Raw genomic sequence first — 25,139 nt, 5'->3', positions numbered from 1 at the left:
TAGAAGAGAATGAGCATGTTGGATGAGATTATTGCTCCACTACCCAGATAATAGGAATTGGTCTCCACGTACTGAATTTTTTAAACAGACAGCGATGTTAGAGAACATCTATCCCAAACTGTTCATTTGGCGGATGAAACCCAGCAGAGGCAAGTGAGTTGTGGAAGGTCATCTAGCTAGTTAATAGCAGCTTCTACAAGCCTCTCTACCTTGGCTGCTCAATTGCATTATTTCCATGGACACCAGGATGTGGCTGGAGTTGAGTCGAAGAGGGGCATCACTTCTGCTCACCAAGCTGTGCCAAAACGCTCACAAGATGCTTTGCTGGGGCTTCCCTGGTGGCGCAGTGGTTGAGAATCTGCCTGCCAATGCAGGGGACACGGGTTCGAGCCCTGGTCTGGGAAGATCCCACATGCCGCGGAGCGACTAGGCCCGTGAGCCACAACTACTGAGCCTGTGCGTCTGGAGCCTGTGCTCCGCAACAAGAGAGGCCGCGACAGTGAGAGGCCCGCGCACCGCGATGAAGAGTGGCCCCCGCTTGCCACAACTAGAGAAAGCCCTCGCACAGAAACGAAGACCCAACACAGCCAAAAAAATTAATTAATTAATTAATTAATTAATTAATTAATTTAAAAAAAAAAAAAAGATGCTTTGCTGAAATCAGTTTGCCTTCAAAATTTAACCCTGGCCCAGAAGTGCAACCCTGAAACCTTAAGGGCAATGTTGTGAGACGTTTTGAACGTTAAAAAATTAAGATCTACAGTATAGAGCTGCCTCCACCTGTGGTTCCTGGAATAAAATAACAAGGACCCTTGAGGTAGAATGGGAGGTGCATGCATGAGAGAAGTGATGAACCGCCATTCGGACAGTCAGACATGTGCACCTTTTCTCCCAGAATAAAAAGAACCTTCGTCCCACACATGCTACAAAAGATGTGGGAGGGGAGCAGTAATGAAGGGCAGAGGGGCTAATCCAAGACAAGTTTGGTTTCAGTGCCTCGCTTGTCTTAGTCTTGGTTCACAGGATACAGGACATCAAGGAAAGAATGAAAGCCTATGTTGCATTTTCTCAATTACTGAGTGTGTGTTTCTTAGTGAGAAAATACAAAAATTCATCAGACAGTGTTTCAACTGTTATACCTCACACAGCACTTTAAGACACAAAGGGTAGGAAGGTTTAGCCCCATCACAGAGATCTGCAAACAGAGGCCTGGAAAGGAGACCACAGAAGTAGCGGCCCTTCTCCCCGAGCTTCATCCAATAGACCACAGAATCCCTACAGTTCAGAGGTCAGCAAAGTTTTCAATAAAGAGCCAGATGGTAAATATTTTAGGCTGTGAAGACCATACAGTCACAACTACTCAACTCTGCCCATGTGGTAAAGGCAGCCATAAACGTAAACTAATGGGATTGGGTGTGGTCCAGTAAAACTTTAAGAAACAGTGGCCCAAATCTGGCCCATGGCCATAGTTTGTTATTGTTGATCAGAGCGTGCCCTCCGATACCCACACACTCTATCATCACAGACTCTCTAAATCAGCCTCGAATGTTTTCGAGGTAACATCATGGTAACATCATCTCTCAGATCCAGAGGTGGTAATTACTGCCATAAGAGACAACATCCTTGGATTCTCATAAACAATAACAGGCAGAGAGCCGTGTCAGAGGAGGGTAAACCTTTCGGACACACCCCTGTTGCTGAGACAATCTTCACTTACCAGGAAGCCGAAAGCCCCTCTCACTCCCGCCGTGGGTCTCTCCATATAGCATGTGTAATTCGATGCGCAGAATTAGTATGTGACATCTCCTCTCCCCTCGCAAGCATTTTGGCCTGAAAAACCAGACAGCAGTCTCATCGTGACAGCACGAGAATAACTTGTCATCCTGGTAATGCTCTAACTGCATACAAGTGTCTGTCATAATGAAAATTGGTCTCTTCCATTTCAATTCATTTTGTCAACAATCCAAATGGAACCCGAATATATCTTCCAACACCACTGCACACAGAGCAAATAGGAAGAGAACTTTAAAATGGACCTCATCATCATACGACTAAATATTTACATTTAAAAAGATTCTCTCTTCTGGAAGACATCCCAGCTCTACCATTCTCCCCTGCCAGTACACCTGCAGCTTTTTGTAGCTAATTAAGAAACTCCAGAAAATGCATTCAAAAGGCCTCAGCAAACAGATGCCCACTCCATTAATTAAACAAGCCGGAGCAATCACCCAGGCTGTAATTGGGAAATGTGCTTCCTTCCTCCACTGTAAGGCAATCACAGTTATTTGCAAATGTTTTCTGATAGTTTCTCAAAAGACATAGTAGGCTCTGGCTTCCTCTAGCAGGGGGCAGATGTTTGGGAAAGGTTAGAGGTAGGAGACAGTCACCCAAGTTCACTAATTAGCTCTTCTGCCCCTTCCTCTCCCTCCAGAAGACTGTGCTAATGAGAAAAGGAAGTTTAAGTGCTAAAAAAAGAAAGGAAGCTTGCTAATACTACTTAAAGGCATAAAAACGTTCCCATGCAGTGCACTCTTCAGAGCTCTAATTGGGATGCACAGTGGTCCAGTGTGTGTAGAAAGTAGCCACAACCCAGTGGTCCTCCATTTAGCTGAGTTCTCACCAGTATTGGGAAAAGGAGGAAGGTGAAGAAGGCCACTTGCGGAAGGAGGAAGGAAACATTATAGTGTGGAGTCTCTCCTATCATCTTGTCTTTGGGTTCCAGGCAATGTTTTAGGGGAGCCCTGGTCTTAAGTAAAATTCCCTTAGTCGTGGATTATACTTAAGCATCTCATTCAGGGCTTACAGATGCCATGGCCTCCAGGAGCCAGTACTCAGGTTATTAAGCTATTGTTCTGAGCAGTAAACCCACCCTTCTACACTCCCCTCTGTGGTGCGGGGCTAAGACTCTGCAAATCATTTCTCCTTTGCCAGCTGGCTTCCTGTTAAGTGCCACTGATAGAGGGCACTAAAGGGAGACTGAAAAGCTGGAGGAGTGGGGCTTCCCTGGTGGCGCAGTGGTTGAGAATCCGCCTGCCAATGCAGGGCACACGGATTTGAGCCCTGGTCTGGGAAGATCCCACACGCCGCGGAGCAACTGGGCCCGTGAGCCACAACTACTGAGCCTGCGCGTCTGGAGCCTGTGCTCCGCAACAAGAGAGGCCGCGACAGTGAGAGGCCCGCGTACCGCGATGAAGAGTGGTCCCCGCTTGCCCCAACTAGAGAAAGCCCTCGCACAGAAACGAAGACCCAACACAGCCAAAAATAAAATAAATAAATAAATAAAATTAAAAATTAAAAAAAAAAAAAAGCTGGAGGAGTAAAAAAGGACTTGCTCTTTCCTGTTTTGCTGTTTCCTGTTGGCATCAACCAAGTGATGGCCCTTCCCCTCAGCAACAACAGTTGGTCCCATTTCTAAGCTCCTTCCAGCCCTCCCAGATATAAACTCATCGCATCCTCCCCACCCACTCAGATACACCAGCCCCAGCTGGTAGCACTTCCTTCTCAGAGTTCTGAGTCCCAGTTCCATAGGGCCCCTCCTCCAAGAACTTAGGTTCCAATAGCCCCATGTTCTTAACTTTGTTTCTCAAGCCTTAAGAATAATCCATGCTTTCTGCAGTTACTACCTTTTGATACCTCAGTATTCCCTCTTTGCCCTTCAAGTCCCTTTAAAAGAGAGAATTTAAAATAGAGAAAGCTAGTGAGTTTTTTTTTCTACTGATTTGACTCTGACTAATCCAATATTTGACACCAAAAGTGGTCCTAGGAAGTTGATCCTCAAAGATGGGATTCTGGGATTGGTTTGGTCATCTTGTTCTTGGTCTGTTGAAAACAGTGCTGCGGTCCTTGAGAAATGGGATATTAGTAATAGTAACCTCTAGTGAGCAGTGACACCATGATTAATCACATTATCACCTGTAATTATTTCCTTTCACAGTTTCTGTGAGTCAGAAGTTCAAGGAGCAGCTTAGCTGGGCAATTCTGGCTCAGGGTCTCTTATGAAGTTGCAATCAAGATGTCAGCTGGGGGTAAATCAAGGGATGGCTTGACTGCAGACTGGTGTACTCTTATGGCTGGAACGTTGGTGCTGGCTGTCAGCAGGAGGCCTCAGTTCCTCTTCACACGGACCTCTCCACAGGGCTGCTTGAGTGTCCTCACAATATGGTGGCTGGGTTTCCCAAAAGTGAGTGATGCATGACAGAGTACAAAGAAGACACAGCCCCATCCCCTAGCCAGGGTTGGACACTGACCCAGGAGGTGTCCTGGAGGGAAAAGCTCTGCTTAAAAAAAAAAAAAAAGAGAGAGAGAGAGAGAGAGAAAATGGAGACAATGGAGCCTGTCAGATCCTCTCCCTCAGGAATTTGATCAGGAATATTTGGTGGTCAGAGCCTAATTCCTAAGGGTACACACTGGAGGGGTATTCTGAAGCAGCAGGGGCTATAAGTGAACTCAACTTATGCAGAAGCAAAAATCATCCAGAGGAGAAAGATATTTGGAGGGTAGGGGGTACACAGAGACTCAGAGGACAGGGAAGAAGGATGTCAGTAACGGCAGGAATAGTAAAAGCAAATATTATGAGATGTTACATTACTTTAAGGTAGCATATCTACAAATTCCAGTGGAGGGGCCAAAAGAATCTTGTTGGTAGAAAGGCCTCGGACCCTTTCAGTCCCTGAACGATGCCTCACTCTGACTCTCTGACAACTCCCAGGACAAGCCCAAGTCTTGTCTCTTTTTTGCCACGTTTCCTCTTATTAAAACCTCATTGCTGCAGTCATCTTTGTAAGGTACTCTTCCTTACACCAAAGCAACCAGATAAGCCAGGGCTTTTAATCAAATAAAACATCTTAGGGTTTACACAGCTCTCTTACAGCCCACTGGCATCAAATCCTCACAGCAGCCCAGAGAGGGAGGCAGAATAGTGATGTCTCCATCCCACAAACGAGGAGACTAAGGCTCACAGAGATTGAAGGAACTGACCAAGTTCAGCCAACTAGTAAGGTAAGTCAGGGCAAAGCTCAAATCCAGTTCTACCTGCCAACCCAGTGCTCTTTCCCATGTCACCATATAACTACCATATACCTAGATAAAGGTACACTGATAAAGAGACACTGAGACACTGAGTACCCTCCACATGACAAGCACTGTGCCAGGAGTTCAGAAGTATTAGGGAACAACAGAGAAAAAGATTTCTGCCTTATGGAGCTTCCGTTCATGTGTGTAGTCATGTGAAGCAAACTACAGATGTAAGGTGAATTCTCAAAGCCCACCATGAAATCTGCCTCTTTATCCTGCAACTTCAGCATTTCAGGCCTTGTATATAATTATTAAATACACACACATGCAGCCTTATTTATTTATACACGTAATTGCTATAACTGTGAGTTAGGTGAGCCACTTCACCTCTCTGAGCTCCAGTCATCCTACCTACAAAATGGAGTGCAGTAACATCCATGTCTTCTGGTTTGTTATGAGAATTCAGTGGTGTGTTGCACTTAACACTGTGACTGGCACATGGTAAACACTGAATAAGCAACACCCAACTGCTGTCCTATCATCATCGTTGCTGTTACCTCTGAACTCCAGTGGGTGACAACCAAACAGATTTAATTTTGAAAATATGCAGATTTTATTAGGAAAGTAAAAAGCGTGGCCTGTTATGTCATTAGTATTTCCTATTTGCCCCCAGTTCTGATATGGCAACTGTGAGGAATGTTTGACCCGTGGGAGATGTTCAATGCAATTTTTAATTTAATTAATTAATATGTTGCTTTGAATTAATTAATTAATATTCAAGGTCCCTTTCCCCACCCCACCTGCTTCCTCACTTGCCCAGGAAGAAGGAATCTCCATGGACTGGTCAGATCTGTGAACACTATTGGGCTGAAGGGTAGAGACACCCTGTAGTAGGAGGTAAGAGGGGTAAGGAGACCGGAGCTGAGATCCAGCCCCCCTCCTCACCTCCTGCCTCCTCTCCCACATGGCACCAGCCCTGGCACAGGACTAGGCCAGCCTGGTACCAGGCACTGGAGACTAGCACTGTCTTTCTACACCAGCTCCTCTTGTAAGTCTTCTGGCTCTGGAGGGATGGAATGAATCAGCCTTCAGTCTTCACACTGAGGGACCACATAGGCAAAGCAGGACCCATACTCCACTCCATATCCATAGTAGTCTGAGTAAAAGGGTTGGTCCACGTTGCCCAGGTCAGCTTGCCAGAGTGTTCTACATTGGGAGACAAGGGCCAATTCCCATTTACCACTGCGCATTTCCCTCAGGGTTCTGGTGGGAAAAAAACAGGTAGAATTTGGGTTTTCCTGACTTCTTGGCCAAACTGCACCTTCACACTATCTCTCACTAGGACATCTGACAGAATGAACAAATAGATGAATATGCATTTATTTATCACCGTCCCTACCTCAGGGAACTTATCCTCTGATTACGGGAGCAGAGCTGGCTTCTAGAACACTCTCCAGTGCTCTCTTTTCCCTTAGAGACTGAGAGGACCATGGGGTCCAGGTGATGCCGCTACAAGAAGATGGTGACTCTGGTTCCCTGAGTGTCTATGTGGAGAAGAGCCCCTTGCCAGCCCACATGGCCCAGGGCTGTTTGTTAACACAGCATAACTTAGACCATCCCGACTCTGTGGTTCAGATGTGAACTGCAGCATGGCTTAATTTCAAAGACATGCTGCAGGTTGAGTATCAATAAAATCTCCTGAGAATCTGTCTAGTCTGTCTTAATTTCTTAAATTATATTATTCCAGGATCCTAGGGGCCATGGTGAAGAGACAGGTCCTAGTAATCAAAACACAGCAGCAAGGAGGAAAAAAAAAAAAGTCACCAAAACAGAAAAGCAACATAATGAAAATTACATTCTTGGAAGACCCTCTTGTTCGATACGAAGATATATCGGTGGAGGTAGGGACTAGAGGGGTAAAGAACAAATTCAGCCAGGAATGATAAAGATACAGGAAAAAAGAGGCCATAAGATGATGCTAGAGGAACCATGAGAATCATGGAAGATTGTGGGGAGAGGGGCCTGGAGACTCCAGGCAGCCATGTGAACTTTGATCCTTCCTTTGCCCATATTCCTAGAGTCCCCAAATCATTTAGCTTCTCTGTATCTGCCATATATATATATATATATATATATATATATATATATATATATATATATACATACCAGTATTGTTTATAAATATCGGTATAAAAATCCTTAACAAAATACCAGCAAACCAAATTCATCAGCATGTTAAAATGATTACAAAACATGACCAAGTGGGATTTATTCCTCGAATGCTAGGAACATATGAAACATTGTTCAACATATGAAAAACAATATGATACACTACATTAAGAGAATGAAGTGAGAAAAAGTCACATGATCCCATCAATAGAGACAGATAAAGCGTTTGGCAAATCCATACCCTTTCATGATAAAAAAAATGAATTCAATAAACTCAGAATAGAAGGAAACTACCTCAACATCAGAAAGATCATATATGAAAAAACTACAGCTAATATCATATTCAATGGTTAAAGTTGAAAAGCTTTTCTTCTAAGATCAGAAACAAAACAAGGATAACTTTCATAACTTCTATTCAACATAGTGTTGGAAATTCTAGCCAGAGCAATCACATAAGGAAAAGAAATATAAGGTATCCAAATTAGGAAGGAAGAAGTAAAATTATCTCTGTTCACAGATGACGTAACCTTATACGTGGAAAACCCTAAAAATTCCACCAAAAAAACTGTTTGAACTTATACACAAATTCAGCAAAGTTGCAGGATACAAAATCAATACACAAAATCAGTTGCATTTTTATACACTAACAGTGGACAATATGAAAGGAAAATTAAGAAAACAATCCCATTTACAACAGCACCAAAAAGAATAAAATACTTAGAAATAAACTTAACCAAGAAGGTGAAGACTTGTACACTGAAAATTACAGAACACTGTGGAAAGAAATTAAAGAATATACAAACAAATGAAAATGCATATTCATAGACTGGAAAACTTAATATTTTTCAAATATCCATACTACCCAAAGAAATCTAGAGATTCAATGCAATCTCTATCAAAATCTTAACAACCTTTTTGCAAAAATAGGAAAGTCCATCCAAAGTTTCAAGGAACCCCAAGTAGTCAAAACAATCTTTGAAAAAAGAACTAACTTAGAGGTCTTATACTTCTTGATTTCAAAATATATTACAGCTACAGTAATCAAAACTGTATTACCAGCATAATGGCAGACCAATGGAATATAATAGAGAGCCCAGAAATAAACCCTCACTTATGTGGTCAAATGAGTCAAAAAGGGAGCCAGGACTACACAATGGGGAATGAAGAGTCTCTTCAACAAACGGTCCTGGGAAATCTGAACATCCACATGCAAATGAACAAAAATTGACCCTTACTTTATACCATAGACAAAAATGAATTCAAAGTGGATCAAACCTAAACATAAGAGCTAAAACCATAAAACCCTTCTTAGAAAACATAAGGGTAAAACTTCATGACATTTGGCAGTGAATTATGGATATGACACCAAAAGTACTGACAACAAAAGAAAAAATAGATAAGTTGGACTTCATCAAAATTAAAAATTTTGTGCATCAAAGGGCACTACCAACAGAGTGAAAAAGCAACTCATGGAATGAGAGAAAATATTTGCAAATCATATATCTTATAAGTGGTTAGTATCCAGAACATATGAAGAACTACAACTCAACAACAACAAAATATTCCATTAAAAATTGGGGAAAGGAGATTTCCAGTGTCCAATTCCCTAAGAAAGGAGCTGAATAGACTGAAAAATTAACAACTCTTTTTGGATCCATAAGAGAGGTAAGATCAAAGGGCAAATCAATGTTGAAATTGTTACCTCTAAAATCAAGAAAAAGATGGAGATGCCCACTCTCACCACTTTTATTCAACATAGTACTGGAAGTCCTAGCCAGAACAATTAGGCTAGAAAAAGAAATAAAAGTCATTAAAATCAAAAAGGGAGAAATAAAACTGTCTCTATTTGCAGATGATATGACGTAGAAAACCCTAAAGACTCCACCAAAAAATTTGTTAGAACTAATAAAAGAATTCAGTAAAGTTGCAGGATACAAAATCAATATACAAAAATCAGTTGTGTTTCTATATACTAACTACAAACTATTAGAAAGATAAATTAAGAAAACAATCCCATTTATAATTTCATCAAAAGAATAAATAGGGCTTCCCTGGTGGCTCAGTGGTTGAGGGTCTGCCTGCCAGTGCAGGGGACACGGGTTCGAGCCCTGGTCTGGGCGGATTCCACATGCTGCGGAGCAACTGGGCCCGTGAGCCACAATTACTGAGCCTGCGCGTCTGGGGCTTGTGCTCCGCAACAAGAGAGGCCGTGATAGTGAGAGGCCCGTGCACCGCGATGAAGAGTGGCCCCCGCTTGACGCAACTGGAGAAAGTCCTCGCACAGAAACGAAGACCCAACACAGCCAAATAAATAAATAAATAAATAAATTTATTAAAAAAAAAAAAGAATAAATATCTAGGAATAAATTTAACCAAGGAGGTGAAAGACTTGTACACTGAAAACTATAGGACATTAATGAAAGAAACTGAAGACAGAATAAATAGAAAAATATTCCATGCTCATGAATTGGAAGAATTAAAATTGTCAAAATGTCCATACTACCCAAAGCAATCTACAGATTCAATGCAATCCCTATCAAAATTGCAAGGGTATTTTTCACAGAAAAAAAAGTCCTAAAATTCATATGAAACCACAAAAGACCCTGAATAGCCAAAGCAATCTAGAGAAAGAAGAACAAAGCTGGAGGTATCAAATTTCCTGCTTTCAAACTATATTACAAAGCTATGCTAATCAAAAGAGTATGAAAAAAAAAAAAAAAAAAAAAAAAAAAAAAGAGTATGGTACTAGCATAAAAACATACACATAAATCAATGGAATAGAGAGTCCAGAAATAAACTCACACATATATGGTCAACTAATTTATGACAAAGGAGCCAAAAACAACAACGGGGAAAAGACAGTCTATGCAGTAAATGGTGTTAAGAAACTAGATATCCACATTCAAAAGAATGAAATTGGACCCTTATATTACACCATACATAAAAATTAACTCAAAATAGTTTAAAGACTTAACTGTAAGACCTGAAACCATAAAACTCCCAGAAGAATACAGGGGAAAATCTCCTTGATGTTGGTCTTGTCAATGATTTCTTGGGTATGGCACCAAAAGTACAGCCAACAAAAGCAAAAATAAACAAGTGAGACTACATCAAACTAAAAAGCCTCTGTAAGCAAAAGAATAAATCAACAAAATGAAAAGGCAACCTCATGGCATTCACAAAAATTAACCTGAAATGAATCATAGGCCTAAAAGTAATCGTTAGCTCTCAAAGAAATCATAGACTATTTTGAAGTAAGAGTAGGCAAAATTTTTTCCAATAGGATACAAAAAGCACAAATCATAAAAGAAAAAATATGATGAAATTGGATTTCATCAAAATTTAAAACTCCTCCAGGATTATGTAAAAACTCCTTAGATGTGCCTTCACTTCCCATACCTTAAGCTCTTTGGGGTTACTGGAGGTTAACCAACCCGGAAAGCCTAAGTCTCAGCCCTGGGCATTTGAGGTGAAATTTGAAGCTGACATATGCACTGTAATAGATGACAATAAATTTTAAGGAAGTTTAGAATGCACGCAAGAACTGCTATTTAATAGGTTGCTTTGAAAACAATAAAGATCCTTTTGGAATTTGTATAGTTATCCATGTTTACGTTTATTGTCCTTACAGTTGAATTTGTCTCCTGGTGAGTCTTTGAGGTCTTCCCCACATCTTACAGCTGGAAAGAGGGGAGTGGGGAGGAGGAGGGGGCAGGAAAGGACCCCAGAAGAATGATGGAAAGAAGAGAGGGGACAGAAGACAGGAGGAAGGAGCAAATAGTGTGATGAGACCCTTCATCACCTAACAGACCAGTAGGGGATCCACAGGGGGAAGAGGGTAAAGATGAAAACCAGTGTTTCCTAAGGTGAGGACCCCAGGCACATGGCCGAGAGGTGGGATTCTCCCAGCCTCCTGCCCATAGATGACAAGCACTTTTGCCCTGGTCTAGGGATGGAGAACCATGAGGGACACTTCTCAGCCACAAGTTAGAACTCCTTGTGGACCCTGAGAATGGGAACTGTCTGCCTTCTTCCCACAGTGCTGGGCAAGTAGGGCTCTGAAAGCCACTAATATTCTGCAAATTCTTGGACATTAAAACAGACAAGGAAAAAAAAAACAAAACAAAACAGACAAGGTCCCTGCCCTCAGAGACAGTCAAGTGGGAAAGACAGATACATGAATCCACCAAGATAAGATTACAAACCAACATAAGTGCTACAGAGAAAAAAAGAGGATATTTGTATTTAGATTCACAGTGTCAGATGTTGCAAAGGTAGGGCCCCAGCAAGGACAGAAGCCTACCCAGCTTACCTGGGATTTAGCTCTGGCCCCTCTCCTTGGCAGCCTCCAGCTGAGATGTCAGGGCCAAGGCACTTCCTAGCTGGCATTACTGACTGGGAGCAAGTCAGGGGGACAGATGGATTCCTCCCATGCAGTGTGCTTGGCCAGAGGAACACTGGGGACTAAGGCATGTTATGTGAACAAATAAATAGCCTTCCCACTTCTCAGCACCAAAATAAATTTTGAAAATTAAATCTTGAAAATCCACTTGGCAAAAGAAAAAAAAATTTAACTCCTGCTCTCCTAAAGATATCATTTTAAAAAATGAAAGAGCAAGCCACAGAGGGGGAGAAAATATAACACATATAGTTGAAAAAGGATTGGTGTCCAGATACATTTTTTTAAAAACAACTCTTACAACTCAATAATGAGACAATGCCCAATAAAAAATGAGCAAAAAATGTGAGTAGACCCTTCGCAAAAGAAGACTTTCATAAATGGCCAATAAGTCCATGAAAAGATACTCCACATCATTAGTCATCAAGAAAGTCCAAATAAAAATCAAAATGAAGAGATACCACTGCACGCTCAATAAAACAGCTAATATTAAAAAGACCGACATTGGGACTTCCCTGGTGGTCCAGTGGTTAAGAATCCACCTTCCAATACAGGGGACACAGGTTCAAACCCTGGTTGGGGAATTAAGATCCCACAGGCCGTGGGGCAACTAAGCCCGCACACCACAACTACTGAGCCCACGTGCCACAACTAGAGAGCCTGAGTGCTGCAACTACACAGCCCATGCACTCTGGAGCCCATGTGCCACAACTACGGAGCCCACATGCCCTGGAGCCCCCACACCACAACTAGAGAGAAGCCCGAACATCGCAACAAAAGATCCTGCGTGCTGCAACTAAGACCCGAAGCAGCCAAAAATAAAAATAAATAAATAAACATTTTTTAAAAAACAACAAAACCAAAACAGAACAACAAAAAAAAAAAACCTCACAGTGCTAAAAAAAAAAAAAAAAAAAAGTCAGGTTTAAAAAAAAAATCAGAAGACCGATATTATCAAGCATTGGTATAGACACAGAGCAACCCAACCCAAGACCCTTATACATTGCTAATGGGAATGTAAAATGGCAAAATCGCTTTGAAAAATAATTTGGCATTTTCCTTTTAAAGGCTACCCATTATAGTATGACTCAGCAATCCCACTCCTAGGTATCTACCTAAGAGAAATGGAAGTATACATCCACACAAAATCTTAAACAAGGAATGTTCATGGCAGCTTCACTCACATTAGACAAAAACTGGCAACAACTCAAATGTCCACCAAGAGATAAATGAATGAACAAATTAGGGTATATACATACAATGGAAACTAGTCAGAAAAAAAAAATTAATACACATGACCTGGATGAGTCTCAAAACATGCTGAGAAAGCCGGACATGAAAGAATACTTACCGCATGTTTCTATTTACAGGAAGTTCTAGAAATGGCAAATCTAATCTTTCATGGCAGAACAGAGGTACGTGGGTACAAGGAAACGTGCAGTGACAGCACTGTTCTATATTTGAATGTGGTGGCAGTGGACACGTGGGTGTAAATATTTATCATCACTCGTGGAACTGCACGCAAAAAGGGGATGCATGCTGTTGTACGTATATTATACCTCAGTAAAGTTGTTTTTTAAAAATCTCAGGCCTGGAGACTTTAAGCATGACACCACTGAAACAAGGAAGTCAGGAGAATGTTCTTGGTGAGGTAACAGAGCTGAAACTTGCCTCTGGCCTTACCCTCTCCTACCAGCTCCACCCTCTGCTGACATCTTCTCACACTGAGGCCCAGATTTATACTCTTAAGCTACCCAGACAGAGTAGTGTCACAGCCATACAACAGTCCTGCAAACAGGTAAAGAAAGGGAAACACTAGGTGGTAACAAGCCCTAGAGTGAGGAACAAAAAGCCCCTCAGCTTTGCCCCCCACCAGCTGGACAGCCATAGTCAAGGAAGTGGCTTCACTTTGGTTGGCCCTTGGCTCCTTGTCTGCAAAACTGGGGTGATCATCAAGAGCCCTGGTGACTTTGAGGGGTCTGCTTGCTGGAGTGATGAAGCAGGAGCCAGGCCAAGGGGACTGGGAAGGGAGGTGCAGGAGAACACAGTGCTTAAGAGTTCCCCATGTCCCACCCAGCTTGACTACAGAATATCATTGAATCCAGTCAAGAAAACAGGCCTGTAAGCCCTTTGCCAATTGCTAAGGGCTAAGCAATTGTAAGCGACTGGCATTTTGTCCCACTCCTCCTGCATTTTCTCTCTTCTCTCATTTCCTCAACGGATCTCGACAGGACAGTTTTCTCCTCTCTCGATGTGTGTGCCTGAACGTGGAGCAGGCATCTTATTCCATAGGAATTCCCTTTTTAAAATTTATTTATTTATTTATTTATTTATTTATGTATGTATGTATGTATGTATTTATTTATTTATTTATATCTTTGGTTGCGTTGGGTCTTCGTTGCAGTGCATGGGCTTTCTCCAGTTGCGGCAAGCCAGGGCTACTCTTCCTTGCGGTGCACGGGCTTCTCATTGCGGTGGCTTCTCTTGTTGTACAGCACGGCCTCTAGGCACGTGGGCTTCAGTAGTTGAGGCTATAGAGCACAGGATCAGTAGTTGAGGCACACGGGCTTAGCTGCTCCGCAGCATGTAGGATCTTCCTGGACTAGGGATCGAACCCGTGTCCCTTACATTGGCAGGCGGATTCCTTTTTTGTTTTTTAAGGTTTATTTTTATTTTTTTATTTTTTTTTAACATCTTTATTGGAGTGTAATTGCTTTACAATGGTGTGTTAGTTTCTGCTGTGTAACAAAGTGAATCAGCTATACATATACATATATCCCCATATCTCCTCCCTCTTGCGCCTCCCCCCCACCCTCCCTATCCCACCCCTCTAGGTGGACACAAACTACCGAGCTGATCTCCCTGTGCTATGTGCCTGCTTCCCACTAGCTATCTATTTTACATTTGGTAGTGTGTATATGTCCAAGCCACTCTCTCACTTCATCCCAGCTTACCCTTCCCCCTCCCCATGTCCTCAAGTCCACTCTCTACATCTGCGTCTTTATTCCTGTCCTGCCCTTAGGTTCTCCAGAACCTTTTTTTTTTTTTTTTTAGATTCCATACATATATGTGTTAGCATACGGTATTTGTTTTTCTCTTTCTGACTTATTTCACTCTGTATGACAGACTCTAACTCCATCCACCTCACTACAAATACCTCCATTTCATTTCTTTTTATGGCTGAGTAATATTCCATTGTATATATGTGCCACATCTTCTTTATCCATTCATCCGATGATGGACACTTAGGTTGCTTCCGTGTCCTGGCTATTGTAAATAGAGCTGCAATGAACATTTTGGTACATGACTCTTTTTGAATTACGGTTTTCTCAGGGTATATGCCCAGTAGTGGGATTGCTGGGTCGTATGGTAGTTCCATTTTTAGTTTTTTAAGGAACCTCCATACTGTTCTCCATAGTGGCTGTATCAATTTACATTCCCACCAACAGTGCAAGACAGTTCCCTTTTCTCCACACCCTCTCCAGCATTTATTGTTTGTAGATTTTTTGATGATGGCCATTCTGACTGGTGTGAGGTGATACCTCATTGTAATTTTCATTTGCATTTCTCTAATGATTAGTGATATTGAGCATCCTTTCATGTGTTTGTTGGCAATCTGTATATCTTCTTTGGAGAAATGTCTATTTATATCTTCTGCCCATTTTTGGATTGGGTTGTTTGTTCTTTTTGATATTGAGCTGCATAAGCTCCCTGTATATTTTGGAGATTAATCCTTTGTCAGTTGCTTCGTTTGCAAATATTTTCTCCCATTCTGAGGGTTGTCTTTTCCTCTTGTTTATGGTTTCCTTTGCTGTGCAAAAGCTTTTAAGTTTCATTAGGTCCTATTTGTTTATTTTTGTTTTTATTTCCATTTCTCTAGGAGGTGGGTCAAAAAGGATCTTGCTGCGATGTATGTCATAGAGTGTTCTGCCTATGTTTTCCTCTAAAAGTTTTATAGGGTCTGACCTTACATTTAGGTCTTTAATCCATTTTGAGTTTATTTTTGTGTATGGTGTTAGGGAGTGTTCTAATTTCATTCTTTTACATGTAGCTGTCCAGTTTTCCCAGCACCACTTATTAAAGAGGCTGCCTTTTCTCCATTGTATATTCTTGCCTCCTTTATCAAAGATAAGGTGACCATATGTGTGTGGGTTTATCTCTGGACTTTCTATCCTGTTCCATTGATCTGTATTTCTGTTTTGTGCCAGTACCATACTGTCTTGATTACTGTAGCTTTGTAGTATAGTCTGAAGTCTGGAAGCCTGATTCCTCCAGCTCTGTTTTTCTTTCTCAAGATTGCTTTGGCTCTTCAGGGTCTTTTGTGTTTCCATACAAATTGTGAGATTTTTTGTTCTAGTTCTGTGAAAAATGCCATTGGTAGTTTGATAGGGATTGCAATGAATCTGTAGATTGCTTTGGATAGTATAGTCATTTTCATAATGTTGATTCTTCCAATCCAAAAACATGGTATATCTCTCCATCTGTTTGTTATCGTCTTTACTTTCTTTCATCAGTGTCTTATAGTTTTCTGCATACAGGTCTTTTGTCTCCTTAGGTAGGTTTATTCCTAGGTATTTTATTCTTTTTGGTGCAGTGGTAAATGGGAGTGTTTCCTTAATTTCTCTTTCAGGTTTTTCATTATTAGTGTATAGGAATGCAAGAGATTTCTGTGCATTAACTTTATATCCTGCTACTTTACCAAATTCATTGATTAGCTCTAGTAGTTTTCTGGTAGCATCTTTGGGATTCTCTATGTATAGTATCATGTCATCTGCAAACAGTGACAGTTTTACTTCTTCTTTTCTGATTTGGATTCCTTTTATTTCTTTTTCTTCTCTGATTGGCTAAAACTTCCAAAACTATGTTAAATAATAGTGGTGAGAGTGGGCAAACTTGTCTTGTTCCTGATCTTAGTGGAAATGGTTTCAGTTTTTCACCATTGAGAATGATGTTGGCTGTGGGTTTGTCATATATGGCCTTTATTATGTTGAGTAAAGTTCCCTTTATGCCTACTTTCTGGAGAGTTTTTATCATAAATGGTTGTTGAATTGTGTTGAAAGCTTTTTCTGCATCTATTGAGATGATCATATGGTTTTTCTCCTTCAATTTGTTAACATGGTTTATCACATTGATTGATTTGCATATATTGAAGAATCCTTGCATTCCTGGGATAAACCCCACTTGATCATGTTGTATGATCCTTTTAATGTGCTGTTGGATTCTGTTTGCTAGTATTTTGTTGAGGATTTTTGCATCTTTGTTCATCAGTGATATTGGCCTGTAATTTTCTTTCTTTGTGACATCTTTGTCTGGTTTTGGTATCAAGGTGATGGTGGCCTCGTAGAATGAGTTTGGGAGTGTTCCTCCCTCTGCTATATTTTAGAACAGTTTGAGAAGGATATGTGTTAGCTGGCAGGCGGATTCTTAAACACTGCACCACCAGGGAAGTCGGAATTCCCTTTCTTATAGTCCAAGTCCTTTTCTCCAGCTCCATTCCCTCTTTTCTGTGTAATTCAATCTATGGTGGACTTAGCAGTTTGGAGCAGCTATGTTGTATTGAATCATTTTAAAATTCAAGCTCATTCAGACCCATGAACAGAGGTGTAGCACTTTGTGGGGGAGGGCACATGGCAGCAGCCTTTCTCAACACACAGCCATCTTCCCAGAAAAACAGTCAGTCCTCAGCTCAGCATTTCCCCCAACGGCAGTCATGTGAATATACCTTCATTATTCTGCCAAGATTGTTATATTCACTTATCAACCAACTAATCTAATTTTCTTTAAATCAACTTCAAATCAGTTTATTATTTTTTAACTTAGCTCACTCTAAACAATAATAACCATGAAGTCATGAGTATGCTGTGTTAATAATATATCTTCCTAATTTAAAAAATTACATATATAGAATTACATTCATCCATATAACCTTTAACATCATTTCATGTACCACCATGTTCCACATACCACACTTTGGGAAACACCACTTGAAGTCACCACTGTGACCCAAGACCAGGCCTCAACATGATAGTAACACTAGTCAACCCAAACCCCTTTTTTATTTTTTATTTTAATTTTTTTTTATTGAAGTATAGTTGATTTAAAATGTTGTGTTAGTTTCAATTGTACAGCAAAATGATTCAGTTATACACACATATATATCATTTTCTTTCAGATTCTTTTCCCTTATAGGTTATTACAAAATACTGAGTATACAGTAGGTCCTTGTTGGTTATCTATTTTACATATAGTAGTGTGTATATGTTAATCCCAAACTCCTAATTTATCCCTTCCCGCCTTTTCCCCTTTGGTAACCATAAGTTTGTTTTCTATGCCTGTAAGTCTATTTCTGTTTTGTAAGTAAGTTTATCTGTATCACTTTTTTTAGATTCCACATATAAGCTATATCATATGATATATGTCTTTCTCTGTCTGGTTTACTTCACTTAGTATGATAATCTCTAGGTCCATCCATGTTCCTGCAAAATAACATTATTTCATTCTTTTTTACAGCTGAGTAATATTCCATTGCACATATATACTACATCTTCTTTAACCATTCATCTGTCGATGGACACTTGGGTTGCTTCCATGTCTTGGTTATTGTAAATAGTGCTGCAATGAACATTGGGGTGCATGTATCTTTTCAAATCATAGTTTTCTCTGTATGTATGCCCAGGAGTGGGATTGCTAGATCATATGGTAGTTCTATTTTTAGTTTTTTAAGGAACCTCCATACTGTTCTTCATAGTGAGACCCCATTTTTTAAATAGAGCTTCCACTGTATATGCTCTGTCTGGATTGAGTTTATTGCTTTTGGGGGCTTGTATTAGTCTGCTTGGGCTGCCACAACAAATTACCACAGACTGGAAGGCTTAAACAACAGAAATGTATTTCCTCACAGTTCTGGAGTCTGTAAGTCTGAGATCAAGTTGTTGGCAGCGTTGATTTCTCCAGAGGCCTCTCTCCTTGGCCTGTAGATGCTGCCTTCTTCCGGAGCACGCAGAGATGCTATAATGTAAACAGCTCAAATAGTATTACCCCCTCTTCTACAAACTCAGAAAGATTTAGGTGAATGACTCACCTGCAACTCCCTGGGTAGGAGAGAGGGGTACTCATGCCAGAACCCAGGTCTCTGACTGCCTGACTCCAGTAAATAAAATAGCACAGGTCTAAAAAGAGTCTAAAATTTGGGGGTCCACACCAGAAAGGCCTCCTTCTCTTGCTACAGAGGAAATATATCAACACTGTTATAATTGTTTGCTCTGGGGCCCGGCTGCGCTGAGCTCCTTCCCAGCTCCAGCCTTCACCTCTGAGGGAGCCTGATCAAATCACCTCATCCCTCTCCATCTCCGCTCCCCCAGCCCTGCAACGTAGGGGTAACAATAGTACCTGCTTCACATAAACTAATCCATGAGGAGGACTTGGCACAGTGCCCGACGTATCAGAAAGGCTCAGTAGGATGTAGCTATCAACATCCTGTTACCACAGACGGAAGTCACTCAGTTCTTACCCTCACCGGCAGCTTTCTGGATGGTAATGCCAGGCTCTTGCCACAGGGTGGCACTCTTGTCTCTGACCTCCTTTCTTGCCTGAGTCACCAAAGCTTCATTTCTCAAAATGCCAGGTTGGGCAAGGATGAAAGACAGACCCAGAGAAAGATTAAAAAGTTTGGGCACTACAGCCAAAAGAGTGTCTCCCCTGTCACATCAAAAGTGCAGAAACTGCTTCATTCATTCATCTCTGCTGGCTCTTAGAGCTGGGTTCCCAAGCCTGGGTGGTCCCCAACCTTCAGAAGAGGCTGAAGGAGCTGATAAAACTGGATGGTCCAGCCTCACCCCCACACGCCATGCAGGGGGGTCAGGAGTCAGGCCTGGGAGTCTGAGGGAGAAGGGTGATTGAGAGTCACTGCCACAGAGCAGAGCTCTCTCAGACTTTAATGCACCTGCAAATCACCTAGGGACCTTGCTAAAATGCAGATTCTGATTCAGCTGGTCTGGGGAGGGGCCTGGGATTCTGCATTTCTAACAAGCTCTCAGGTGATGCCCATTCTGCTTTGAGTATCAAGAGCCTAAAGGACCTGGCCCATTGCCTAGCAGCGTACACTCTTTGAATGCTTACTATGTGTAAGCTCCTCACATGTCCTAATTCACTGAACCCTCGCGACAGCCGCATGCACTCAGTACTATTGTCCCTGCTTTATGGATGAGAAACAAAAACATTAACTAACTGTCCCAAGGTCGAAACAGCTAATGAGCAGCAGAGCCGAGGCTCACAATACACTTTTGCTAAAGCAAGTATTGAAGTAAACACGATCCAGCTTTCCTCCCTCACTTTCCAGGACAAAGAGGAAAGGTCACAGAGGCAGCAGAGCAGAGCAGAGCAGTGAAGAGGACAGATTCTGCAGCCAAACCACCCAGACTCACAATCTCAACTCTGCCACTTAGGAGCTGTGTGACTTTGACAGGTTGCCTGACCTCTCTGTGCCTCATTTTCTTCATCTCAAAACTAAGAATAACAATAGCACCTACTTCAGGGAGTTGTTACCAGGATTAAGTGAGGCAATTGAATAAGGTGCTGAGCGGGCCCCCGGCACATGGTCAGCACCCAGCGTTGCCTGTGCCCCAGTCATACTTTCAAGGCTGTGAGAATGGCAGGGACAACGAGTTCTCCACTTTGGGTTTTCAGGAGCTCACAGTTTAATGAGGGACAGTGGGAGAAAGTGCTAATGGAAGGGCCATCAGAGCACCCACGGGGAGTGACCACCACCTTGCAGCACAGCAAGAGGTGGCACCCCAGCACCCTCGTGTGCAACTTACGTTAATTCATTTGTATGCATCTTCCCACCCACCCCCCAAAAAAAGTTTAATATCTTGAGTGACTCCACCCACCACTCCACCCAACAAGCCCAGAGAGGGCATGAGATGGGGGCTGTGCATCTGCTGGGCCCTTATGCCAAAAGCCTCTCACTGTGTGAGCTGACCACAACGTGGGTGACTGCAGTGTGTAAAGACACTTGATTTGGACCCCAAGGCCCCTAAAGGCACACCTGCTACTCCATATGACACGTTATCCATTCCAGCACTGGAGGAAAAACAGCCTGGGATTTACTGAGGCAAGGGGGCGAATCTTGAACATGAGCCTGTCGGTTTTCAAGGGTGAGTCTAAGCAATACATTTTATTTTGAGGTCATGGTTTAAACTCTGGGTAAGTTGAGCGGGATCCTTTGGGTGCTAGTTACCAATATGTCTTCAAGAGACTGGAAAAAATCTTAAGGCCCATCAGCAGGGGAGTGCTGAGCGGAAACTATGGTCTCTATACAATGAGCTACTCTAGCAGCTAACAGAAGCAATGAGGTGCAGCATTATTTACAATAGCCAAGATGTGGAAACAACTTAAGTGTCCATGGATGAATGGATAAAGGAGATGTGAGGTATATGTATATACACAGTGGAATACTATTCAATCATTAAAAAAAAAAAGAAGGAAATCCTGCCATTTGCAACAACATGGTTGGACCTTGAGGGTATTATGCTAGGCGAAGCAACTCAGAGAAAGACAAATACCATATGATCTCACTTATATGTGAAATCTAAAAAACAAGCAAACAAAAACCACACCCATAGCTACAGAGGAGGGGGTGGGAGGATGGAGAATATGGGCAAAGGGAGTTAAAAGGTACAAACCTCCAGTTATAAAATAGATGTCATGGGGATGTAATGTACAGCATGGCGACTCTAGTTAATAATACTGTACTGAATATTTCAAAGTTGCTAAGAGAATAGATATTAAAAGTCATCATCACAAGAAAAACTTTCTGTTAACTATGTAAGGTGACAGATGTTAACTAGACTTATTGTAGTTAAGGTATACAGATGTTGAATCATTAGGTTGTACACCTGAAACTAATATAATGTTATGTTGATTATACTTCAATTTAAAATTTTTAATTATTAATTAATTTTAAAAAGGAATGAGGGGCTCTTGAAGTTCTGATATAGAAAGATCTCCAAGATATAGTGTCCTATGACAATAACAAGGTGCAGATTGGTATGGATAGTTTGTTACTCTTTGTGCAAAAAAGGAAGGGGGGAATGTATCTGTATGTATTCGTGTGTACTTTAAAAAGGAAAGATCCATATAAAACTAATAGCAATGGTTACCCATGGTGAGGGGTCACCAGACAGACAGGGGACAAAGGCAAGAGAGAATCCTCCTACTGAAGGCCTCTTTTTAAAAATTGTGGTTAAAAAAAAAAACACATAACATAAAAGTCACCATCTTTAAATTTTCAAGCGCAGTTGTCAGGAATGTTACGTGTATTCACATTGCTTTGCAATGGTACTGAATATGTTTTAGTACTTTGAAAAATTTTTGAACCACATACCTGTATTGCCTATTTTAAAAATTAACTCTAAAATCGTTATACCCAAATAATGTGAATAAAGAGAATTGTTGTATTGGGAAAAGTTAGGGAAAAAGAACACGTGCTTTGAAATCAGAGTGAATTGAATTCCAATCCTGTCCCTGCCATTTACTGGACTGCGGCAAGTCAAGTAATCCTCTAAGCCTTAGTCTCCCCTTTCTTTAAAATGTACGGAAAGACAGTGCCCCCTCAAAGGGCAGTGGTGAACATTAAATGAGAATTCTCATGAAGCCCAGGTGCAGTACCTTGCAGGAAGTACGTTCCCCATCCACAATCAGTTATTTTTTCACTGCACTTGGAAGAAGCCTGGACAAAGGAGTGCCTTTCAGGCCAGTGCAGTGGTGTGCAACCTTTGAAGGACAAGAATCACGGGGGTGGGGGGTGGGGGGGACTGCCTCCCAGGACTCCACTCCAAACCCACTGCCCCAGAATCTACTGGTGAGACCAGAGCACTCCGATTCTAACACCCACCCCCTCCCCACCACCAACTCAGACCAAAGCGAGAGAACACCTAAGGTGGAGAGCCTGTGCTCCTGGATGCACCCCGGCCTCTAGCTGCAAAACCTACCTGGACTTTAAACTTTAAACTGTTTGCTCAAGCTTCCACCACGTGGAGGAGGGCGGGCGCTGGCGGTGGGGGCGGGAGGTGGCAGGCCCAGGCGGACGGACAGGGAGACGTCATTCTGGAAGCAGAGGAGTTCCAGCCTCCTCGCTGATACTGCTGAGAAAGAGAGCTTTGGGGAGCAACTTCCGTGTGTGTTGCGGGGCGGCACGGGGAGGAGGTGCCTTTTCTGTACCTTGAATCTTGCATCGCCTTCCCCTCCACTTAAAGCAGCAAAAAAGAATGCACTGTCCCAATTAAATTCATTCATCATCCATTTTTTGAGATTCTGATGCAGCTCCCCAGCTGCTCTCTCCACACCCGGGGATGCGGTGGGGAGCAGACCCAGTGCCCCTTGGTCGCCTGGAGGTGCCAGTGGTAAGCGTTTATCCCAGAGAAAAGCACGGCGAGACGCGGCGGCGGCGGCTGCTGCCCACTTTCTTTCTGTTCTCTCCGGGGCCCTTCCATCCGTGGGAGGCTTTTCTTCCAATCGCCCACATCCATTTACTTCGCATCCCCTTTCGGCCTTGCCAGCTGCTCGCAAAAGACCTGCGTCCCCGGATTTCCCGGGGATTCTCATCCTCTCCCTCCGGATGAAGGGGCCTCGAAATCGGAGGCTGCACTGGCGCCATGGGGACAGCAGGTGGCGACCTGGGCTTTGGTGGCCGAGACAAGGAGGCCTTAAGTAACGACTTCCCTAGAGAGAGCAGAGGTGCCCGGTGCACAGAGGGGCGCAAGGAGTATTTGATAAGGAAGCGAGTGTGCATGTGGAACGTGAAATCGTTTCCCCTTACACTGTCTCCTGGTCTAAGCTCCAGAGCTGGCAGGAAGGTGAAAGAAGGAGAAGGCGTCGGCTGGAAGGGCGGCAACCTCCTCAGTTGCAGAAAAGGGGAACTCGGCCCAGAGCGAGAAGGCTCACGCAGGCCCCCAGGGGGAATGGCAGAGCCAAGACTCCGGTCCTTCCAGCTCCTGGGCCGGCCTAGAGCCGGCCCTTAGACGCACCGACGGGGCTCTTCCAAAAAATTTGCCGCTCTTCGCACAGCCCTTCATAAGAGATGGTGTGCTGGGCTCTGAACTAAGATGAGTATTTCCCACGCTCGAGCCCTTTAGGTCCTTGTTCGTGATTCTGGGCGTATCTCCACACCACCCGAGTTGTTAACCTGTTAACATTTTTCTTAAAATCAACTCACGTTTTAAATTTAAATATAATTATAAGGGAAATATTTGATTGCTGTAATAACTGGAAGCCCGGCATTTCTTGCCAAAAACAGGACTGTAAAAATAAATACATAACAATTACGATTCCTTAGAAGTCTGGCTGTTTCCCAGTGAAGATTGTTTGCCATACCAGCAGTGTCGAGTTTTCCACACTTTAGGAAAAACTGGAATTCCAGTACAAGCTGTCCCAGTTATTCTGAATGAGAGGAGACAAGAGGTGGTGATGGGAGAGAAGGGAGCGGAGCTGGAGAGAGAGGCAGCTACGCTTTTTACCCGGTTGCAGAACAAAGGGAGCCTTGACTAACATTCCATGTCCTTCCTGCAGTGTGCACGTACTTCCGGAAACAACGAGTTATTTTTTACTCTGGGAAGCTGGAGGAAAAGGGTGGTGACCCAGCTTCCTGTGAGCCTGCCCCACCCTTTCTATGGAAAGAAAGACAGCATCTCAGGGTGAGGAGGCCCTTAGATGTTGCCCAGCCAGAGAGTTGGAGGGGAACCAACGTAGGCCTCCACCCTTTCTGCTTCTGCGGAGAAGCCTTCAATACTGCAGACCTGCTCTGCCAGTTCTGCCTCTATCACTTCCTGGTGGCGGGGACTTCACACAAGTTCCTTAACCCCCCTAAGTCTCAGTTTCTTCATCTGTAAAATGGGCATGATGCCTACTTCATAGAGTTGTTTGTGGGGGCTAAATAGGATCATCTGTGTAGAGTCAGCGAATCAATAATCTGCAGAACACCTACTGTTGTAAGTGCTGGGTGCATAGCCCAGTTCCTCACGTAGGGTTAAGCAGGCAAGGAGTATTTGGAAAAGCAGTGTATATAATATACTCGTAAGTTTGTATAGCATATCTTCCATGCCACAGCAACTTCAGCCAATCCCCTCCTCGTACGTGGTCTCTGCATCTTCTGAGCGCCCTCAGCACTCCCTGTGGTGGTGACAGCATCCTCCCTTTCATTATGGAGACATCACCTTCCTTCTCCTCCAGGAAGACAAGCAGAGCCCCCTGTAGTCATCGCTGCCCCTCCCTCCCACCCAGTGTCTGTAGAACGCCCTGAACATTACATAGGCACTCACGGGAAGTTTGTTGTCTGAAATTCCACTGCCCATGCGGCTCAGACCAGAGGTCCCGCAAAGCAAACCCCTTTTGTTTGGCCGTTTTGTTCTGAAAGTGTCTGTAACCAGCCAGGTGTCGGACCTGAGCGCAGTGCATGTGACTGAGCACCTGGAGTCTCCACCCCTCCAGCTCGGTGGCCTCACCAACACGCAGGAGCCCTGCAGCCCCTTCTTCCTGGCTCAGCCACGCCTCCAACAAACAG

The 25,139-nt window shown here is 42.9% G+C and overlaps 1 long non-coding RNA gene across 2 annotated transcripts in view; it reads right to left on the bottom strand.

The window, feature by feature from the left end:
• LOC132353749 (uncharacterized) overlaps positions 1–23,102 on the bottom strand; it is a 56,496-nt gene extending 33,394 nt beyond the window's left edge. For both annotated transcript variants that reach the window (XR_009499083.1, XR_009499082.1), the window contains exons 1-2: positions 22,573–23,102; positions 1,718–1,830 (exon numbers count right to left, since the gene is read on the bottom strand). This is a non-coding gene — a long non-coding RNA (uncharacterized LOC132353749). The remainder of the gene's footprint in view (positions 1–1,717; positions 1,831–22,572) is intronic.
• Between the last annotated feature and the right edge of the window lie 2,037 nt (positions 23,103–25,139).

The sequence above is a fragment of the Balaenoptera ricei genome, chromosome 19 (genome assembly GCF_028023285.1).
Source record: "Balaenoptera ricei isolate mBalRic1 chromosome 19, mBalRic1.hap2, whole genome shotgun sequence".
Classification (NCBI taxonomy): domain Eukaryota; kingdom Metazoa; phylum Chordata; class Mammalia; order Artiodactyla; family Balaenopteridae; genus Balaenoptera; species Balaenoptera ricei.
Note: the sequence above shows the minus strand (reverse complement) of the source record. Positions and strands in the feature narration are given on the sequence as shown.